This window comes from Pistacia vera, unplaced genomic scaffold, assembly GCF_008641045.1.
Source record: "Pistacia vera cultivar Batoury unplaced genomic scaffold, PisVer_v2 Contig1107, whole genome shotgun sequence".
Taxonomy (NCBI): Eukaryota; Viridiplantae; Streptophyta; class Magnoliopsida; order Sapindales; family Anacardiaceae; genus Pistacia; species Pistacia vera.
Window position 1 is genome coordinate 9,017 of NW_022195146.1, and position 22,769 is coordinate 31,785.

Consider the following 22,769-nt stretch of genomic DNA (forward strand, 5'->3'; position numbering starts at 1 on the left):
GTGAATTCCAAGTGGGTGATAAAGTGTTTGAAAGTTTTCCCCTACAAGCGAGTAATGCACTTCGAAGCAAAGGGAAGTTAGCACCGAGATATATAGGTCCATTTGAGGTATTACAAGAGTAGGAAAGGTCGTACAGATTGGCATACACCTAGCATGGACAAGGTGCTGATGTGTTCCATGTCTCAATGCCTTGAAGTACATAAGTGACCCCTCCCATATCTTGAAAGTAGACGATGTTGACTTAGAAGAGAACCATGTGTATGAGGAACGTCAGTTCAGATTTTGGACCGAAAGATAAAGATCTCCGGAATAGAGTATTTCATTAGTAAAGGTCCTTGGCGAAATCACAAGGTCGAAGAGGCAGGTAGAGCAAGACTGTAGATCAGTTACCCGGATTTATTTGTGTGAATTTCGGGGACAAATTTTTAAGGGGGGGAGAATCGTAACGCCCACTTGAGGTAAGTAGTTAAGATTTGTTGTATACTTAAATGTTCATTGATCCAGTTTCAATTGAGTTTGTATGTTGTTATTTTTGGTTGGTTGGTCTTTGGTTGAAATGGAATGTTGAGTGGGTGAGGTGTTTGCCTTGAAATTGGTTGAGATTTGAGGAATCTTTGTATTACAGTCTTCGCCGCAGCGACGTAAGCTCTATGTTGCGATGTCGGTTGTAATTTTACCGCGGCGACGGGACGGCAAAAAAGTTTCTTGAGGTTTCTAGAGAATTCTCCATAGGGGTAAAATGACCTTCTACCCAATTAGCAGGAAAATTGGGGAGTGAAATGTAAGAGATTTTATGGAGAACATGTTTAGAATGGGGGTGTTTTGTAATGAATAAAGGACAAGGATGAAATTTCCAAGGAAGAGCGGGCAATGGGAGAATGAAGAAAGTTGAGCTAAAAAGGGAATAAGCTTCATAAACCCTTCATATTCTTCCTCCACCGCCATACTCTTCACCATTTCCTCTCAATTTCCTTCCATCTTTCAAGGACTTTGAGGGTTTTTAGTTGGATCTGGTAGAAAAATCTAAGGCATCCTAAGGTAGGATTCTTGTTTAGATGTGAAGTTTGGCATATATTTATATTTGAAGTCTTATGGTGTTATTGTTTAAAGGGTTGAGAAGAGAAAAGCATTTTAAGGAAGGGAAAGTGCAAGTGTGATCTCTCATTACAAGGTAAGTAAATCTCAATCCAAGATGCTATTTGAGAACTCTTTTGAGTAGGATTTAGTAGAAATTGGTATGCATGTTAGATGACATGTTATTGAGAATTGAGAGGAGATGAATAAGCTTTGTGGTTGTTAAATACACTTCAACTATGAGAAGTGGAGTGTGATTAAAAGGGGGGACAAATGTTAGTTTGAGATGAAATTGAAAGAGATTGAGAAATCTTTTTGGAAGTGTTATGTTGTGACAGGGATTATAACTTTGTGAGGGAGTTTCCTCCCATTTTGGATGGTTCAAGAGAGGGATAGAACCATAGATAAAGTAGAGTTTATGTATGCACACTAGTTGTTTGATGAAATGCCTAAGAGAATCATGAGTAGTAACCTTAATTCTTGCAACATTGCATGTTGGCATTTCATGAGTGCATTAGTGGAGAAGATTCATTGTGCATTGAGAATTGGCTTGAGAAAGAGTAGAGAACTATGTGTATGAACTTCTCTAAGAGTAGGGAGAATGAGAAAATATGAAAAACGGGTTGGTGCTTTGTGATCTCCATCCGATAGTGATGAAAAATGGGTTGGTGCTTTGTGATCTCCACTCGATAGTGATGAAAAATGGGTTGGTGCTTTGTGATCTCCACCCAATAGTTACGAAAAGCGGGTTGGTGCTTTGTGATCTCCACTCGAAAGTCACGAACAGTGGGTTGTTGCTGTGTGAACTCCACCCAGCCGTGCCTCCGGTAAGATGAGGCCGTGACATATAGCAGAAGTTAAGTAAAGAAAACTGTGTGGTAGAAAAGAGTAAGGAAAGAATTAAGAGAAAGAGTTACGGGGACAGTCGAGTAGAGGATTTACTTACTGAGCATTGTTTTGTGCTCACCCCGTTGTTCTTCTCTGTGATTGCAGGATCTAGGTGAGAACGCAGTTGGATGGGCGTCGGCACGCGAGGAGAAATGGTTACACTGTCCACCATGTTTTTGATAACTTTTGTACATAATCCAAATTTTGTGTAAAGATTGTATATGTTTAATAAAAGAAAATTTTGGGCCCATTTACTTTTACTAATATAAATGTATTTTACTTGATATATTGCTATGGGTATCCTAGTATAAAGCAGTCATTACACACATCCTATGCATTTGTGCCTTTGCATCCTACCTATGCATGATACCATGTTTTCTATCATGAGTAGTGAGCATGATACCATGTTTTCTATCATGAGTAGTGAGAAATTAAAAATAGAGAAAGAACAGAGAGAAATTAGAAATAGAGAAAGAACATAGAGAAATTAGAAATCAAGAAAGAACAGAGAGAAAGAATAGAGAAAGAACAAAGAAAGAACCACGAAGAATAGAAAAGTGTGATGTAAGGAAAGAAATTCAGAATATGAGCAACGGAGATAGAATGGTAGCATAGCGGATTTACTTATTGAGCAATTAGTGCTCACTCCGTTGATTTATCTATTTTTACAGGAAATAGGTGAGAACCGGTTAGATGGGATGTCGAGAGCGGAGGAGAATGGCACTACCGCCCACTGTTTTTGAGTTTATGTATATGACCTTTTTATTAATGTAAAGAAATTTTTGGGCCCATTATTTTGTACTTAACTACATATATATTTTCTATGATATATTTACTGACTTCATATTATATTTCCCAAAGTATACTAGCTAGAAAGAGTTATTACAGCCATCTAGTTGCTTCGCATTTTTCTTCCTCTTTTCAACTCTGATTCTCGACACATTTTGCACGATTTCTTCCAAATGCATTCAAAAAGCTCATGTACCTTCAAAATAGTAAAAACCACCTCAAAGTAACATATTCTTAAGGTAAAACACACAAATAACAACTAAAAACATAACAAAATTCTAGGACAAATATTGGTTTATCAAATTCCCCCAAACCTAGATTTTGCTAGTCCTCGAGCAAAACAACAATGAAAGAAAAAAAGAAAAACTTAACTAAAACCTCAAATCTTAAAATACACTATAATTAGCAACTAAATACATTCACACAATTGTATTCAAAATCTTAGCACAATAAAGCATTTTATGCAAATATTGTACACACCACACTACATATTCCAATGCCCAAAACATATCCATCTCGATCTCCCCCAAACTTAACGTCAAGAATATGAATTCGCTTCAACTCTAGATCTCACAAGATTCACTTATTATATCGTACCGATCCTAGACTTACGCACTCATCAACCATGTGCGAGTAGAAGTTATATAGATAAAGAATAGCAAATATATTCTCGCACACGAATATGGGTATAATCAATAAACGCTCATATGTTCACAAATTGGGTCTCATGAAAAGAACCAAGTACAAGGAATAGACATACATTCCTTATCTCCAAGCAAGATTTCCCAAAAGATCAATCAGGTCTTTATTATGGTTGTAACGTAAGGCTCGGTTGGGGTTAAGAAGGAAAGGTATGAAAAAACTAGAGCTTGAAACAACCGAAGCTTCCTCTTATTGTACTTGAAAGGCAAGCTCTCTTCTTTGAATTCATTTTGGTGATTGGGATGCTACACCCCTTTTTTTTTCTTTTTTTTTTTTAAAAAAAAAATTAAGAAACAACAAAAATTTCCATGGTACTCACCATATTTTTGATACGGAGTTCAACCTTCTTAACTTGTCTCGTCACTTTGGCATTCTCAAGCTATAGGGTATGGCTTAAAATTGGGTTGAATGGGTAAGGCTTGATGTAGGTGATGAAAGAAAAGGCTAAGTGTTTGGCTTCAAAAGTGGTAATTGGTGAACACAAAAGGGTGTGGATTAAGGCTTTTAATAGGGGAAAAACATGCATAGTCTAACATCATCTCTCAAGGTCCTTCCAACGCGGAGCCACCCAATAATAAAAGCCTAATGAGACCATCCTAATGTAAGTACAATTTCAAAAAAAAAAAAAGTGTTTAAAAGCTTCAAGAAAACAAACTCTCTCAATCAAAATGCTTATGGCTCAAAGAACTCACAAGGTAGTCTCCACTATTCATTTCTTAATCATTAATTCTAAGTTCATCTTGTTAGTAAATGACCCAGTTGCGCAGCGGAAAACAAAAACATAAACTCTATGGAGCGTTCCTTAGAACCAAGATCCGGGTACAAAAATCACAGTTTATATAAAATAATCAAATCTGCAAAAAATTAGTTCAAGGTTTGAGAAACCATACCCTCGTTTGGAGGCTCAACCAATATTGTCTCTGAACGTGTTTGCTACCGATCCAAGTGTAGGATCGAACCGTAGAGGTCCACATGAAGACAATCAACAAGAACCAAGGAGGGATTTGCTAGATCCTCCTTGGCCTTAAGAAATCAGGAAGAACAAAAGGGAAAAGTTTGATTTTCAATCAAACAGTGAAAGTGGCGTGGGAGAGTGTGTTGGGGCAGGAGGTTTTCTCTTTCAATGAAAAATGGAATAATCAAAATAACACACACTTTTTTTTTTTCAACTAAAACCTTTTTCTTTTATAGTTGTTATTTTAGTTGCCCTATTCCCATATGGAATGGGCTTGGCTCCAACCCAAACACCCCCAAATTTGCCAAACACTCCCATTTAGATATTTTTAATTTAATTCATCATTATCTCAATTAAAATCAATTAATATATATTTAATATATATATATATTAACATTTAACAATAATGATAATTTATTTGAATATATGCGAACATATATTTAAGCGGAATTTCACTTATTTAATTTTTCTAACAAATTAAATAAAGGCTACGACCTCAGCAAATTTAATTGCACTGTGAAATTACCAAAATATCCTTTCGCCCAAAAAGATGAAAACGCCCTTGTTTCTTCTTGAGTCTTAAATTATCTTCTATGTGTGTGACCCATAGGCTCCTTATCATACCGGTAGTGTATAGTATCGCGATTAACACCAATTAATCATCTCACTCATACACAGACCAAGATGGGCCCCTAGTAAGGCATCATGGCCACCCGATAGATTCAGATTCAGCAAAGTAGCTACCTGTCAACGATATGGTTACCGTACAATTGCGATCCTTTCATCATTTCGTTATCTCTCAAGACGAAGGCTAGAAATAGTGTCAACCTTCGGTTACTCTTGATATTATGTATTCAGTTTCTGGACCAATGACCTGTATTATAATCCGGATAGAGCAACAACTCAATCCCGCTGCGGCCACAGCTTTAGTGTCATCGCCATATACTGAATTGCGTCGTGAGATAACTTCTCCCATTCCCGGAGTGAGGAATCCTCTGTCAATCCACCATAGTCTTGATACACTCTCGTCATGCAGCCAATCACCATCGTATTGACACTCTGAAAAGAACTACGTTAGGCTAGTGTCAAACTGCACCAATCGGTGCACAAGGCGCTCCTGTGATCTCAAGTCTAAGGATCACATGCACCACCATTCGTTAGAGGATTTGTTCCATAGACACTGGGGTTACCATCCATATGGAATCCTCTGGTGGGTCAGTCCAGTGAACTTGCTGCGGTATAATCGCCTACGCAAACACCCATGTGTTGCACCAGGTTGTCACCAACAACTTGACGTGAGATCAATCACTGTCTTTCGACAGGGTCGTTCAACACTATGATAGCCTTACTGTATTATCTGTGCCCTTACTTCAGAATATACTAGGGCTACAGACTTTTCTAGAATGGCCACCATATGTGCTCATAGGTTCTCACTATCAAGATTTGAAAGACTTGATACCCTCGTCATGGTTCTACCATTCAAGGACATATATCAATACATATTGCAATACTAATGATTTACGCGATATAGTATAAAATGCCTTTTATTATTAATGAACATTATTACAAAGAGTCAATTCTACAATAATTGATTGGCTCTAAGGCATCTACTCTAACACATCTCAACTTCAATATCAGAGCATGGTTTTGGAACATGGGTATACATCAATTCACATCAAACTTTTGAAAATGCTTACAGTAAATACAAATTGCACAAAAGAACTATTTACTAACCAAAATCAAAATTTTCAAAAACAATTTTTTTTTTTTTTTTTGGCACCCCAAACCTAAACTAAACATTGTCCTCAATGTTTGCAAAGAAAGCATGTGTTTAGAAAAGAATTTAAAGGGAACAGATAAATAATAAAAAGAAAAACAAAACCTAGAAAAAAAAAAAAAACAAATAAAAGGAAAAAAAGAAAGAAACTACCTAATATAAGTGGGTTGCCTCCCACCAAGCGCTTTCTTTAACGTCTTGGCAAGACGTTTCTCCTTGTATATTCAAGAAGGCTCATCCCTATGTGGGGATGTTGGTAACTTTAAGGATTTACTAGACTTTTCTTGTGGTAGAATAGGAATTGCTCTATCTAGTATCTCATGGAATCCTTTAGTTTCCTCATCAAGAGTCTCCTCTACCCTATCAAGTGTTAGGGTAGCTTCAAGTTTATCTTCTATCTTCTCCTGCAAATAAGTGTCATAAACAAGTGAGTCCACACAATCGATAAAAGAACACTCATCATAAGTAGAAGTAGAAGGAATAGGTAGAGAACCAAACATTTTAAATTCAACAGTCTCTCCCATGACTGTCATGGTTAACTTCCCTTTATGGACATTTATGATTGTCTTGGTCATCGCCATGAATGGTCTACCAAGCAAAATTGTATGTTCCTTGTCCTTTGAGGGTACTTCTTCCATCTCCAAAACCACAAAGTCAACGGGAACAATCAGCTTGTCGATTGCACCAACAAATCCTCAACTATCCCCTTTGGGTATTTGACCTATCTATCCGCAAGTTAAAGGGTCATAGTTATTGGCTTAAGCTCCCCCAAACCTAGTTGCAAGTATATTGAGTAAGGCATGAGATTGATACTCACTCCCAAGTTTCCCATGGTGATGTTTATGTTGAAACTTCCAGGATCTTTCAATCTAGAAGGCAAGTTTTGTTGGAGCACTGTACTAGCAACTTCCGAAACCATGAATTTCTTGTTCTTCTAATATCTCCTCTTTTTGGTGTTGAGTTCCTTGAAAAACTTTGCGTAGGAAGGCATATTCCTCATAACATCCAAAAGAGGCAAGTTAATGTTAACTTTAGAAAGCATATAAAAAATTTCAGAAAATTGCTTATCCTGTTTAATGTCCTTTAGTCGATTTGGATAAGGAATTGGAGGCCTATAAGGCTTCGTTGCCTTATGGAGTGTTGGTGCAATATATTCTCTAGCTAGTAATTCTTTGAGAGGTATATGATAAAATCCACTAAATGTTTCTTAGAAAACATATACATATACATATATATGTGTGTGTGTGTGTGTGTGTGTGTGATGTAAAATCCAAAAACACTAATTTCAATTTATATATATATATATATATATATATATCTACACAAAACAACTAATATACATTAATAAGTACAAAATAGCTTTGGATAGTGCCGCCAAACTCCTCCGCTTATTGACGTCCCACCTGATCGTATTTCATCTAGTACATGCAAAACAATAAAATAACAGAGTGAGTACTAATTGCTCAATAAGTAAACCAAACTACACTACTGTTTTTCCTCCATTACTCATATTCTGGCTTTCCTTTCTCACTTCAATCTTTTCTATCATTCTTCGTTCTTTTCTATTATTCTAGTTTGCTACTTACTGATGTGCAGAACAGTTAATAAAAATGAATATAGTCAGGCACATAAGAAATTCTAGTTAGTGCAAGTAGCATAATACATATGCAAAATAAATAAACATTTCCTAAGAAATAAATTTTCTTTTCTGTTTTCTGTCTCTTATTCTGTTTCTCTTTCTTTTTCTTTGTTCTATTCTGGTTTGCCGATCGGACTAGGCTGGGGAATGGATTTGGAACCCTAGCCATGTAAGTGTATTCTGAAATTATTTCTAGGTACAGTCCCCATCCACATGCACTTCTAATGGACTGTACAAATTCTACTTTTCTATTCTGAGGCCGCTCACTGATGGCGGTGTACATGTAGGAATTTTCTGCATCTCTGCCACTCACGGGTTCCCCATCGCAACAACCTTCTAACATAACATTCTATATCTCTGAAATAGATTCTATACACATTTCTAAATAAATTTCCAAGTTATGGAAATTCTTCAGTTGTATTCTTTAATAAGTAGGAAAATATACATATTTACATGTTAGCTTAAAATGAATCTACAAAGCAATTTTCTTTTCTTTCCTTCTCTCACTTTTTTTTTTTTTTGCTAACATTTTCCTTATATTCTCACTTACCAAATCACGTATAATTATTATATATATATATATTATATATATATATATATATATATATATATATATATATATATATATATATATATTATTATATATATATATATGTGTGTGTGTGTGTGTGTGTGGTGTGTTTGTGTGTTGGTGGTGTGTGTGTGTGGCCAAGCCCATTCTTTGATATTCTTTCCAATTCAAGTACACAAATTTGAGAATTATTATGGATATTGATATGTCATGACATAGTCTACCATTCTCTACTATCAACGAGCCATGTCAAGTACAATTTAACATGTAAATCCCTTCTAACACTTTCCCAAAGTCTAAGTTTCACAATTTCTAATTCAATAACTAAATACAATGTGCTATTGAAGAAATACTAAAGGTTCAAGTAACTTGAACCATGCATTAAAAGTCATTTATCTCATTGAACTAACATGACCAAGTGATATTATAAATTCTGGCATAACAAAAAGCACTCTTGAATACTAAAATTTACACTTGGTTAAGCCTAACATAACCTTTCAACTCCAATTCTTTCCTTTCTCTAACAATCTCTTCAATAAGAGTTAACAAACTCATGCGTGCATTTCTCTTTGAATTTTCATCAAACAATTCACATGCACATGCAAATACTTAGTTGGCCACACTTCCACATCTCTCCAAATCCACCAAAATTGGAGCAAAAACTAACTAAATTTAACTTCAAATCTGGCCGGATTCAACACTTCAAAATTTCATCAACAATTCTTCCATATTTCATCCATAATTCCACTAAATCGCCACATACACATGAACTACTTCTCATAGCTGGAATTTTACACATCATTCAACATTAAAACAACCAATAATTCTCACAAATATACCAGAATCAATCTACACAATTATTGCTCAAATCAAAACTAAAATTGGATTTACTTACCTTGAATTTGTACAACACTAGTGATATAACCTCCCTTTGCTAAAATTATCTTCCTCTTGGACCTAAATCATATAAAACCATAAGAATTTTAAACTTTAAAGTTTAATCACACACCTTTGTGCTAGAATCTTACCTTTGGATGCTTCAGGATTGAAAATCTACAAAAATTTAAGCAAAATCCTATGAATTCTCTTTGAAATTTGATGGAGAAGTTTGAGAGAAACTGGATGAGGGGTGGCGTGTACAAGGGATGGGAATGGCTAGGGTTTAGTCTATTGAAACCTTATAACTATATATATATATTTATATTCCCATTTTGCCCTTGCACTTTCTAAGAAATTTCATCTATATCCTTTAGTCAATTACCCAATTACCCTCATTTCTATTATCTTCTTCACATTATTTTGCTTCCTTTCACTTCCCACTTTTTCATCTAATTATGAGCGAAAAGACCATTTTACCCCTAATAAAGTTTTAAAGAATTTTCTTCACATTTGTCCAAGATAAACTCCAAAGAAATTCAACTAAGGGTATTGGGGCATAAATAAAATTACGTACCTTGATGTGGGTGTTACAGTTGGTGAGGGGAAATCATTTGTTCCTTCATCCTTGTTGTTTGGCTTAGACAATCGAACATCCTTCTCGTGCACTTCCTTAGGATTTTCTTGTCTATCACGCTCCTCATCCCAATTTCCTACATCATGTGGTAAGTCATTAGAATTGTTATAATCAAAATCTTTATTTAAAATCTTACCACTTCGAAGGACTGTAATAGCCTTCACTTGCTCAGGTTGACTCGGTAACTTTCCTTGTTGATGTCCTTGTAGTTGACTCGCAAGTTGTCTAACTTGCACTTCTACCCTCTTCATGGATGCTTCTAGGCAATCCAGCTTTTGATTATTTCTCTCCTGATTTTCTCTACTAACTTGAATAAAGGCATTCAAGCTTTCTTCCAAGGTTGATTAAGTGGTATGGCTTGGTTTGGAAATTGACTAGGCCTTGGGTTTTGGGTAAAGGCAGGATTATTTTTAGTTTTCTAGGAGAAATTAGGATGATTTCTCCACCCAGGATTATAAGTGTTTGAATATGGATCATTCCTAGGCTTAGGTTGGTACTCCATCAAATTGGCTTGTTCTTGTTCATTCCTTACATAAGAGTCATAAGACAAAGAACAAGTATTAGCACCATGCCCTAAAACACCACAAATTCCACATACCTTATTATTCATATTTTTTTTGGTAGTTAGAAGTTTGACTTGCTTAGTCAATTCAGCAAGTTGCATAGCCATCTCATTGTTGGAGCTTAATTCATGTACTCCAACTCTTCTTCCTCTCATGCTCTTTTGTTGGGAATTAGCACCCAACATCTTGTATAGCTCAAACGTTTTTGTAGCAATTTTATTGCTCCACCAGCGGCATTGTCCACCATATATTAACATTGTTGTGTCAATCCATCATAGAAAAACTGATTTTGAAGTTGAAACGGGTAATGATGGTGAGGACATTGGATGAGAAGCAACTTAAATCTGTCCCATGCCTCACGAAAAGGCTCTCCTTCCATTTAAGAAAACATCGCGATCTTGGTCCTCAAGTCAGCGGTCTTTTGATGAGAGTGAAATTTGCCCATGAACTTATTGTAAACCGCCTCCCATATAGTCAATGAACTAGGTTGGAGAGTCATAAACCAAGTCTAGCTCTATCCTTCAATGTGTAGGGAAAACATCTCATCCTCAATTGATCCTCATTTAGTCCTTGCAATGGAAAGGTCTGGACGATGGCATAAAAATCTCTTATGAATGTCAAAGGGTCTTCATTAGGAACTTCATAAAAGGAAGGCAACATGCTATAATGGATATTCTTGAGCTCATAATTCCTTACTGCTACCCCCAATTGTATGCAGATGTGGAAGTCCTAATGATTGGTCTTGCATATTCCTTCATCATCCTTTGGTTCCTTGCTAGCTCCATATTTTCCATTTCTTCAAAGCTTTCCTTTTTGTCCTCGAAATGTAATGGCTCTTCTTCAAAGATGTCCTTGGGATGTAGCTAATGTTCTTCAACTAACTTCTGCAAGTTCTCCCTTATCCTATGAATATTATCAATTGGTGGTGTGAGGCTTCCTCCTAAACATCTTCGACCTTGCATATACCTGAAACAAAAACCAAGAAAAATTCAAACAAAACAAAACAAAGAACAAAGAACAAAATTCAAACCAAACTAAGAAAACAAATATAGAATTTAAATGCCAATTCCCTGGCAATGGCGCTAAAAACTTGATGTGCAAATTTAATACTCGCAAGCGCATGAATCACTAATAGCTATCGATAAGTTTACTCCCAAGGTCGATCTCTCGTGGAATTGCAGTTGTCTAAATTCTTAATTTATTTTTTTTAACAACTAAACTAAACAATTAGTAAATTTCTAAACACTCTAACCAAAAGTTGGATGAAATTAATCTAAAATAAAACTGTAAATTAATAAAAACTAATGAACACAATCTGTTGAATGTTAATTAAACCAATGAGAGTGATAGTGGGGATTTAGCTAACTTCTCAATCATGTATTGGGATATTTGGCAAATAAAACAATTAAACCCTAAATTCAGATTGTTGATTTTGCCTTTAAACCATATAGAATTCCAATGATCATGTTTATTCTCCATTTATAATTAACTAATTAACTTCTATGATCAAGTTGTTAACTAATTAACCGTAATCTGCACTAGGAAATCACACAACTATCCAAATCAAAGCAATGATCATGTATTCAATTTGAACTCTTGTTTAATAAAGCTTAATTAAGGCAAGATGATCACTAGAACCCTAATTCTCAATTTTAATTGTAAAAAGTAGTTGGCCAATCAACAAATTATAATTAATATCATGAAGAACAATTAAACAAGAAACAATTTAAAATCTTCATAAAACAAATCACCAAATACCCAATACAATCATGATAGTTAAACTAAACTCTCACAATATATTTAGTTGTTCATAATCAAACTCAAACCAATGAACTCAATGAATGAAAAACTAATCATATTGCAAAATAAGATGTAACTAAAAAGAAATCACCTAGGAATTGAAGTAGATTGATCCTCTTCCTTCTGCCCCTTGTTGAAATCTCACAATTTCTCTTAATAAAGCAACACTCTCGAAAGCATAAAATTCTCAAATTAGGTCAAAGAGAATCCTCTCTAAAATAAATTACATGTCCTATTTATAGTTTTTCTTTGCTACGGTCTTTTTGGGGAAGTATAAATTCAAGTTGGAGTTGGAAAAGTTGAGAATTTTATTTTCTCTGCGATCCGCGCAATGGCGCCAAATCTTCCCACAAACCTTAAACTCTTCCATGTCGCGGCGCCGAATTCTTCATGCCACGGCATTAACTTTCTACCCAGATAACTTTTTCACACCACGGCATAGAAAAACCATGTCGCGGTGTAGAAAAACTATGTCGTGGCGCCATCTAGTTGCTTCACATTTTTCTTCCTTTTTTCAACTCTAATTCTCGACCCATTTTGCACGATTTCTTCCAAATGCATTCCAAAAGCTCAAGTACCTTCAAAATAGTAAAAACCACCTTGAAGTAACATATTCTTAAGGTAAAACACACAAATAACAACAAAAAACATAACAAATACTAGGACAAATTGTAATATTTCACTCGACAAGTATTCACTAAGTATCTTATAGAGAGAATCCAGAGAATTGCTAGCTTAAAAAAGGAGTGTTCGTCTAAATTTTTTATCCTTAATCTAGTTATAACATACTATTATAGAATGATTATTTCTCACGTATACAAGTCCACATTAAATTTCTTCACTGAGACAGTGTGTGCAATCCTCTCGCCAACTTGACATCTCCCGACCACTACAATCTAATACCTGCAAAAATAAGGAAAGCAGCAGGGTGAGCTATAAATGCTCAGTAAGTAAACCAAACTAACTATGCTCTTACTTCGTTGTCCCCGTTTTTGCTGTACTGCTTCTAAATTTCTACTTGCTTTCTCTCTTTATTCTCAGGTGTACTACTTAGCAGTCTTCTATTTTTCTCAAATCTTTCTAAATCTTTCTAGTGATATGCTATTCTTTATCATTTTATTTCTCTTCTCTGCTAGATTATAACTTTTTGTTTCTTTCTCTAGTCAACAAATCGCTAAGTTTCCTGGCTATTTGTCATGTTTCTAATTTCTGTTCTTTTCTTGTATATCTCTAATTTCTTTTCTATTCTCGTAGGCTTCTATTTTCTTTTCTTTTTTATTCTCGTAGGCTTCTATTTTCTTTTCTTTTCTATTCTCATGGGCTTCTATTTTCTTTTCTTGGCTAATCAGACACGTAATAATAAAATAAACTATTTAATCTATGCATAAATGCATAAGATGCAATGCACATAAAATGTCTGATGCATATGCAAATGATCATGTTTGTATTCTTTCTGAAAATTCTTTTCTTTTCTTTCTTAAATTCTTTATGTTCTCTATTTCTTATTCTATTTTTCTTTCTTTTTGAAACTCTTTCTGTTTTCTGTTTTCTGTTCTGGTTTGCCGATCGGACTAGGCTGAGGCATGGATTTGGAACCTTGGCCATGTGATCGTATTTTAAAATTCTTTTTGGGTAGAATCCTCATCCACATGCACTTCTAGCAGACCGTACAATTTTGTTTTCTATTCTGAGATCGCTCACTGATGGCGGCGTGCATGTGGGAAACTTCTGCATCTCTGTCGCCACTAGCTAACGCAGTGAATGCTCACAGGTTCCTCATTGCAACAGCCCTCTGAAAACATGCTTTGTAAATCTGCAAAATAACTAGCTAGACATTTTCCAATAATTTTAAAATTTCTGAAATATATGCTATGATATGTCATGCATTTTTATGCTGTCTATGCATGGTCCCAAAATACATGTTTGACTCTGGCATGTATTCTATTAATTCTAAGGCTTTTATTTCTATACTTTTCTGGAAAGCCCAAAGTTTTATTCTAGTAACACGCTTAACTTAAATATTTTCTATTTTATTTCTGAATTCTATGCATCGTGTGTACGTACGCGATTCTATAATTTCTACATAATTATGTAATTCTTTAATTCTATCATGCTATGTAAAATGTACACGTACACAAGTATATTATCTCTTACAAATTCTACTCTTCTATAATCCTATTAGTGAGATATTAAAACGGTACAATTCAACTAGGGAATGAATTCTACATTTTGGGCAATCTAATTTCTTCTATAAAAAGCTATGCCACAACATAGGCATTAAGTCTACTAACTTGCCCAATTATGCTACTAGATTTTCTCAAACTTACATGTCACATAACCATGTCATTAAACAACTCTCTAATATTTTTCTAATGTAAAAAACATGCCTTGTACAACTTTCTAAATACAAATCTTAATGCCATAAATTCAACTTCAATTGTTATACATGCCCTTCTTTCTTCTTTTCTTTTGGCTACATTCTATACATTAATCTATATTGCCATATTAATCATTGTAAAATTCAATTTAACATATGGCACAACATATATACTTTGGCTAAATTCTAATTTCTTTCTAACATTCTTAACTAAACTTTTGGCCAATACAACATATTCTCAAGATCTTCTAGCACAATTCTATAGCTTGTAATATATAATAAGGCATGAAAACTAAACTCATACCAATCAATTTCTAAAATGGTCATGTATTTAATATATAAACTAAACTTCTATTTCTTTGATGTTTCGTTGATATTTATACTTGGGAAAGCTTTTCTATTTTTATACAATAAAATCACTTATTACATATTGTTTATAACTAATCTCAAAACAAGAAACATCAACATACTCATTTGGCCAAGCCATTCTTTGAATGATCTTTCTAATTTCAAGCATACAATCTTGAAATATGAGTGGCATCTGTTATATTATAATAATCACCCATATTTACTATCTCAATACTACACTATTGCAACAATTTAATATGCAATTCTTGCCATCATTTTTCTGAAGTCATAAGTTTCAAAACTCGTAATTCAATGACTAAATATATATGTCATTCAAACTATGCTAAAAGTTCAAGCAACTTGAACCATGCACTAAGGCCATTCATTTCATTGAACTAACATAACCAAGTGTTATTCTAAATTTTGGATAACAAAATGCACACTTGAATACAAAACTTACACTTGGTTAAGCCTAACTAACCTTTCAACTCCAATTCTTTCCTTCTCAAACAATTTCTTTAACATGATTAACAAACTCATGCATGCATTTCTCTTGAATTTCATCAAACAATTCACATGCACATGCAAATACTTGGTTGGCCACACTTCCCATCTCTCCAAATCCACCAAAATTGGAGCAAAACTCACACACAACTTAACTTCAATTCTAGCCGGATTCCACACTTCCAAATTCCAACATCAACTGTTAAAATTCATCCGAGCTTAACCAAAACATCACAGCTACATAACTACTCATCTTGGCTGAACTTCTACATATATTCTCCATAAAACAAGCATCTAAACATCCAATACTTCTTATCATACATCATACACAAACACTCAAGAATCAACTTACACATATACTACTCAAATTAAGCGTAGATTGGGTTTACTTACCTTGAATTTGCACAACACTAATGATTCAACCTTCCTTTGCTAAAATATTTTCCTTTTGGACCTAAATCATGTTAAAACATAGGAATTCAAAACTTAACCACTAAATACAACATTTTGTGCTAGAATCTTACCTTTGGATGCTTTAGAATTTGAAAATCTAAAAAAATTTAAGCTAAACCCTATGAATTCTCTTTGAAATTTGATGAAGAATCTTGAGAGAAAATGGATGAGAGGTGGTGTGCTCAAGGGTGAGAATGGCTAGGGTTTTGTCAATGAAGCCTTATAACTAATGATATATATAATAATATATATATATAATAATATATATATATATATCTCATTTTGCCCTTGACTTTATGATAATTCCAATTATGCCATATGTGCATTTACGTATACCCTCACTTTCAATGGATTTAACACATATTCTTGGTCATTTTCACTCCTCACCTTTATCTAGTCGTGAGCGAAAAGACCATTTTACCTTATTCTTAATTTCTTTCTATTGCTTTACAAAACAGTATTTATCATGGCATCACACCCTGTATTTTCCATAATCTTTTACCACTATCTAAGGCTAGCACACTTAATACATTATATTTATCATACTCACTTTTCACTTGAACACGTGATTCGTGTGAAATGACCATTTTGCCCCTACTGAAACTTTTATGGAATTCCTCTATAAAACTAGATAAAATATTCACTATGACTATAAAATAATCGCTACCATATTTCTGAATGGGGGTATTACATTCCCCCCCCCCCCCCCCCCCCCCCCCCCCCCATAAGAATTTCGTCCCCGAAATTCTAGCACTTATCTCGGGAACATATTCTTTCATCTCTTACTTATCCATCGCGTAGCCTTCTCTACTTTGTGATTCCTTCAGAGGACTCTCATTAGTTGAATATTCTAATCTCAGCTTTTACTATCTTTTTGTCCAGTATCTGAATCGGTTGCTCTGTATACACTAGATTCTCTTTAGTTTCCACTTCATTGTCCTGATACATACAAAGGATCACTCACTAACTTGCCAAGCTACATGACATGGATACATCAAGTTCATATCTGTACTTAATGATACAATAAATCTATAGGTTCCCTTATTCAATCTTTGTGATATTCAATTAGGCTTAAATTCTTAGAATGATTTTCCCATCTATGCTGAATCTTAAGGCATATATGGGGTAATTGTAACGCCCCACTTGAGGACAGTAGTTGTAGTTTCTTCCTTTGCTCTATTTGAGTTGGCTTTTGGTAATATTGTGATTGAGTGTGTGTTGAGTACTTGCCTGAAATGGTTGAAATAGAAGAAGTTTAGTATTCAGTCTCGCCGCGGGAAGAGGTGTTGAATCCACGGGGGAGCTGCTGGACAGTTTCGTGTGCGCGACAAGAAGTTCTCGCCGCGCGGCGACAGGCCGATTAAATGTTTGTTAAGTTTTAGATATCTTCCCTAGGGCTATTTGACCATTCTACCCCAATTAGCAGGAAAAGTGGGGAGTAAAATGTAAGGATTTTCATGGAGAATATGTTGATATGGGGGTGTGTTTGATGAATCAAAGGATACAGATAGAATTCCAAAGAAGAGTAAGGGCAAAATGGGAATGCTTGGGTATAAATTTCATTAAAAGGAATTAAGAGTTAGCAAACCCCTCATTCTTCTCTCAAATGCAACTTCCTCTTGCTTCCTCTCAACTTCTCTTTCTTTTGATCAAGGAGTTTCAAGGGCTTTTGGAGTGATTTGGGATAGAAAATCAAACTAAGGCTTCCTAAGGTAAGGATTCCTACTTTGATTGTGAAACTTTGTGGTTTTAGTATATATGACTTTGAGGGTTTTGTTTCTTTGGTTAAGAGTAGAGAAAAAGTCAAGCAAACCAAGTGAAGGAAGAGTGGTGAAGTCTCTCCATAACAAGGTAAGTAAATCCGAACCCAAGTTGAGATTTTAGAATTTTCTTGATGAGGTTTGATGCAATGATGTATGTAGTGATATGCCATGTTATTGAGGCTTAAATAGAGATTCTTAGTGCTTGTGATTGTTTACACCTTTCAAATATAAGAAATGAGTTGTGGGTTGGAAAGGTAGTTTGAGATGGAATTGAAGGGGTATTGTGGAACCCTTTTTGGAAGTGTCTTTCTTTGGCAGGTTTGTGGCTATGTGAAGGGGTTTCTCCCCAATTTGGATGGTTAGAGAAAGATTTAGAATCATTGCTATAGTAGAGTTTATGATGCACTTGAGTTGTTTGATGAAATGCCTAGTAGAGGTTTGAGTATGAGTAGTGAACCTTAATTCTTGCAACATTGCATGTTGGCATTTCATAAGTGCATTAGTGGAGATGAACCATCCATAGGCACTAATTGTGCATTGAGAAGTGACCTAAGAAAGAGTAGGAACTTTGTGTATGCAATTACTCTATGAGTAGAGAACTTGGTGGATGCAACTACTCTAAGGGTAGAGAGATGAAAAATGCTAGAGTAGAGTGAACTAGAAGAGTAGTAGAGATGGGTTGATGCTTTGTGATCATCACCCGACAGTTATGGGAGTCGGGTTGATGCTTTGTGATCACCACCCGAATAGCCTTAGAGATGGGTCGATGCTTTGATCGTCACCCAATAAGTAGTAGAAACGGGTGGATGCTTTGTGATCCCCACCCGGTTAGTCATTAGATAAAGGAGTGATGCTTTTTGATCATCATCCGACATTTATTAGAGGTGGGTTGATGCTTTGTGATCGTTACCCGAAAGTCATGAGGAACGGGAGGTGCTAGGTGGTCTCCACCGATTGTTACAAAAAACGAGTAGGTGCTTCGTGATCCGACTCGGTAGTCACTAAGAAAGGGTTGGTACTGTGTGAATTCCACCCGATAGTCATGGAGAGTGAGATGGTGCTGTGTGAACGCCATCCGGCCGTACCTCCAGTAAGATGAGGCCATGACGTTTAGTAGAAACATAAATAGTATAAGGAAAGAATTAAGTGTATTACATACGGGGACAGACAGAAAAGGGTTTTACTTACTGAGCATTATTTTGTGCTCACCCCGTTATTTCCTTTGTGGATGCAGGATCTAGGTGATGATGCAGTCGGAGGGGCGTCGGTAAGCGAGGAGCAATAGCTACACTGTTTCCCTGTTTTGTCTTTAAAATGGCATTTTTGTCAAGGACGCTCTTTGTGTATAAAAGACATATGACTTATAATGAAAAGAAAGTTTTTGGGCCCCATTTTCTATTGTTATTATGCATGCATTGTATTATTTTTCAGCAGTTGTTACAGCAATTCTTAACAAAAACTCTGTTACCCACTTGGAATTCCACATTTCTTCTTCTTTAAGTCTGCATAACTCTTCTGTCTTTTTGGGGCTCAACTTACTATTTCCTTGGGTATATCAGATATCCTGACTATCCTACTGGAATATATTTGGGCTAACCATTCTTATCTACTTTTATGGCCACTCATAGAGTAATATATCTCTTCTGCACTCGCCAACTTATTATCTTGTGTCATCACTTGTCAACTAATTGTTCTTCTAAACTCTTGGCATCACTTCTATTTATCCATATGAAGCCACGGGAATTTGATTCTTTCCTCATCATCTTATTCTGCTTTCGGGGGGTCTATATACATCTGGAGTGATCCATTATTATTTATTTATTTCCACTAAATAAGATTGGTGCACCCTAGGGAGACTGGCTAGGTCAAAGGAAACCCTTGCTTAGAAGATTAATAGAAATACTCCTTTAATTTATAGAGTTCTACTGGGGCCACTTAGTACGGAGCCTTAGGAATTGGTGCTATCCAAGGAGTCAGTTTACTACTAAACCCTATCTCTCTCTCTGGGAACCAACCTCAATAACTTATCCAGGAACATGTCTGAAAACTCTTGGACTACTAACACATCTTTGATCTCTAGATTGGGAACTACCTTCCTATGCACCATCTGGCCAAAAATACTCCATACATCTTTTTCTCAATTGCTTCCTGGCCCTCATATTACTGATCATCACACTAACTGATAGCCCTTTCTAATATTGAACTTATCACAATCATCTAAATTGAATCTCACTCTTCTCTAATGGTACTTATTCTCTACTTTATGTCTCCCTAGGAAATTTATACTCAAAATAATCCTCTTAATCGGGGATACTTAATATAACTAGATTCATACTTACCTCTCCCCGTTTTAACAACTTTATCCAGACCATGGTTCTCTAGAACCCCATAGATCTGTAACTAATGTCAATGGCTGGCACGGTACCACTCTCAAGTGTGAGTCTCTTACTGCATCATATCTCTAACAGACTTCTATTCTCTCTGAACCACTATGCAGGCCTTACGCCCATTTACCTTCAAGTTTTTTCTTTCTAGGGTTAACTTCCCAATGGGTTTGCAGTCATTGGATTCAACACTGATCTTGCTAACTTAGAGGCTTACTCTCCCGCTACTAAATATATGAGACTGCAACCCTACTTCGTCTAAACCCGTGTGTACAAACCTGGTGGGATTAGGCATCTCACCCACATTCTCTACTGATTCTTACTATCAGATCAAAAACACAACCACTATTAATCATTAATAACAATCAACCCACACAAGTAAAAAGAAAATTACTCACAGCGGTCAGCTTACAGAGCACGTCATCGTGGTTTGAGAGGCACACTGTCACTTTTCGTAACTAGCTTATGATCTAACTTTCTTTCAGAAAACATCTTAAGTTCTCCAAAATCTTGCTCTGATACCAAAAATATAATATCTCACTAGACAAGTATTCACTGAGTATCTTATAGAGAGAATCCAGAGAATTGCTAGCTTAAAAAATGGGTGTTCGTCTAAAATTTTTATCCTTAATCGAGTTATAACATACTATTACACAATGACTATTTCTCACATAAACAAATCCACATTAAATTTCTTCACAGAGACAGTGTGTGCAATCCTCTCGGCAGCTTGACGTCTCCCGACCACTACAATCTAATACCTGCAAAAATAAGGAAAACTGCGGGGTGAGCTATAAATGCTCAGTAAGTAAACCAAATCTAACTATGCTCTTACTTCGCTGTCCCCGTTTTGCCTGTACTACTTCTAAATTTCCGCTTGCTTTCTCTCTTTATTCTCAGGCGTACTACTTAGTAGTCTTCTATTTTCCTCAAATCTTTCTAAATCTTTCTAGTGATATGCTATTCTTTATCATCTTATTTCTCTTCTTTGCTAGATTATAATTTCATGTTTCTTTCTCTAGTCAACAAATCACTAAGTTTCCTTGCTATTTGTCATGTTTCTAATTTCTATTCTTTTCTAGCATGTATCTAATTTCTATTCTTTTCTTATATATCTCTAATTTCTTTTCTACTCTTGTAGGCTTCTATTTTCTTTTCTTCTTTGTTCTCGTGGGCTTCTATTTTCTTTTCTTTTCTATTCTCATGGGCTTCTATTTTCTTTTCGTGGCTAATCAGACAGGCAATAATAAAATAAACTGTTTAATCTATGCATAAATGCATAAGATGCAATGCACATAAAATGTCTGATGCATATGCCAGTGATCATGTTTGTATTCTTTCTGAAAATTCTTTTCAAATTCTTTTCCTTTCTTTCTGAAATTCTTTATGTTTTCTATTTCTTATTCTATTTTTCTTTCTTTTAGAAATTCTTTCTGTTTTCTATTTCATATTCTATTTTTCTTTCTTTCTGAAATTCCTTTTGTATTCTATTTCTTATTCTATTTTTCTTTCTTTCTGAAATTCTTTCTGTATTCTATTCTGGTTTGCCGATCGGACTAGGCTGAGGCATGGATTTGGAACCTGGGCCATGTGATCGTATTCTGAAATTCTTTCTGGGTACAGTCCTCATCCACATGCACTTCTAGCGGACTGTACAATTCTGTTTTCTATTTTGAGGTCGCTCACTGATAGCGACGTGCATGTGGGGAACTTCTGCATCTCTGTTGCCACTAGCTAATGTAGCAAATGCTCATAGGTTCCCCAACGCAACAGCCCTCTGAAAACATGCTCTGTAAATCTGCAAAATAACTATGTAATACCCAAGATGTCAAAGGTATGCTCCTAACTCAAAATAGTCCTTTAGATGTTAATTTTATGTTAAAAAGCATAAAATCTAACTAAGGACAAAATAGTCGATTCATTTGGAACGGTATGAATCAATTATCCATAGAAAGGCATTAGGGGCAAAATAGTCATTTTGCCTATGGATAAGCATTGAAAAAGTCAAGGATGAGTAGGCTTAATTGCATTTAATGGCATTAATTAAGTAATAATTATGTTTAGTGCAAAATGACCAAAATGCCCTTATATGAAGAATTAAGGACTTATGAATTATACAATTAAAATAATTGGGCCAATAGTATAATTTTGGAAAATAAATAAAATATGTTCCTATAAATGAGAGGAAATTCGTCCAAGCCAAGGGAGAGAGCATTTCTTCAACCTTTCTTCCATTTTCTCTCAAATCTTCCATAAAACAAGCCTTCTCTCTCTAAGTTTTAAAAGAGTGCCAAGGGAGAGAGCATTTCTTCAACCTTTCTTCCATTTTCTCTCAAATCTTCCATGAAACAAGCCTTCTCTCTCTAAGTTTTAAAGGAGTTTTGCATAATTTTTCAAGGAGAACAAGATAGGAGCCTTGGATCTTCAAGTTGAAGGGTTTAAGGTAAGGATTAAAAACCCTAGTTTTGATGTGATTTGAAGATTTGAAGTAGATGTTGAGGTATAATGTTATATATGTAGGATTAAGGTGTAAAAGAAGACAAAGGCAAAGGATTTGTTGGAGGAATTCTTTAAAAAGGTCAGGAAGAACCTCCCATGACTTTAGGGATTATGCTAGGGTTTGTAGATTTTTATGAAACCTTAAATTAAGGCTTTAATAGAATTAGTTG

General features: G+C 35.3%; 1 non-coding gene across 1 annotated transcript; it reads left to right on the plus strand.

Annotated features, from left to right (window-relative positions):
- The first annotated feature begins 10,776 nt into the window (after positions 1–10,776).
- Positions 10,777–10,883, plus strand: LOC116140327. Its single transcript, XR_004129608.1, has one exon. It is a non-coding gene; the product is annotated as a small nucleolar RNA R71 (small nucleolar RNA).
- The last annotated feature ends 11,886 nt before the right edge of the window (positions 10,884–22,769 follow it).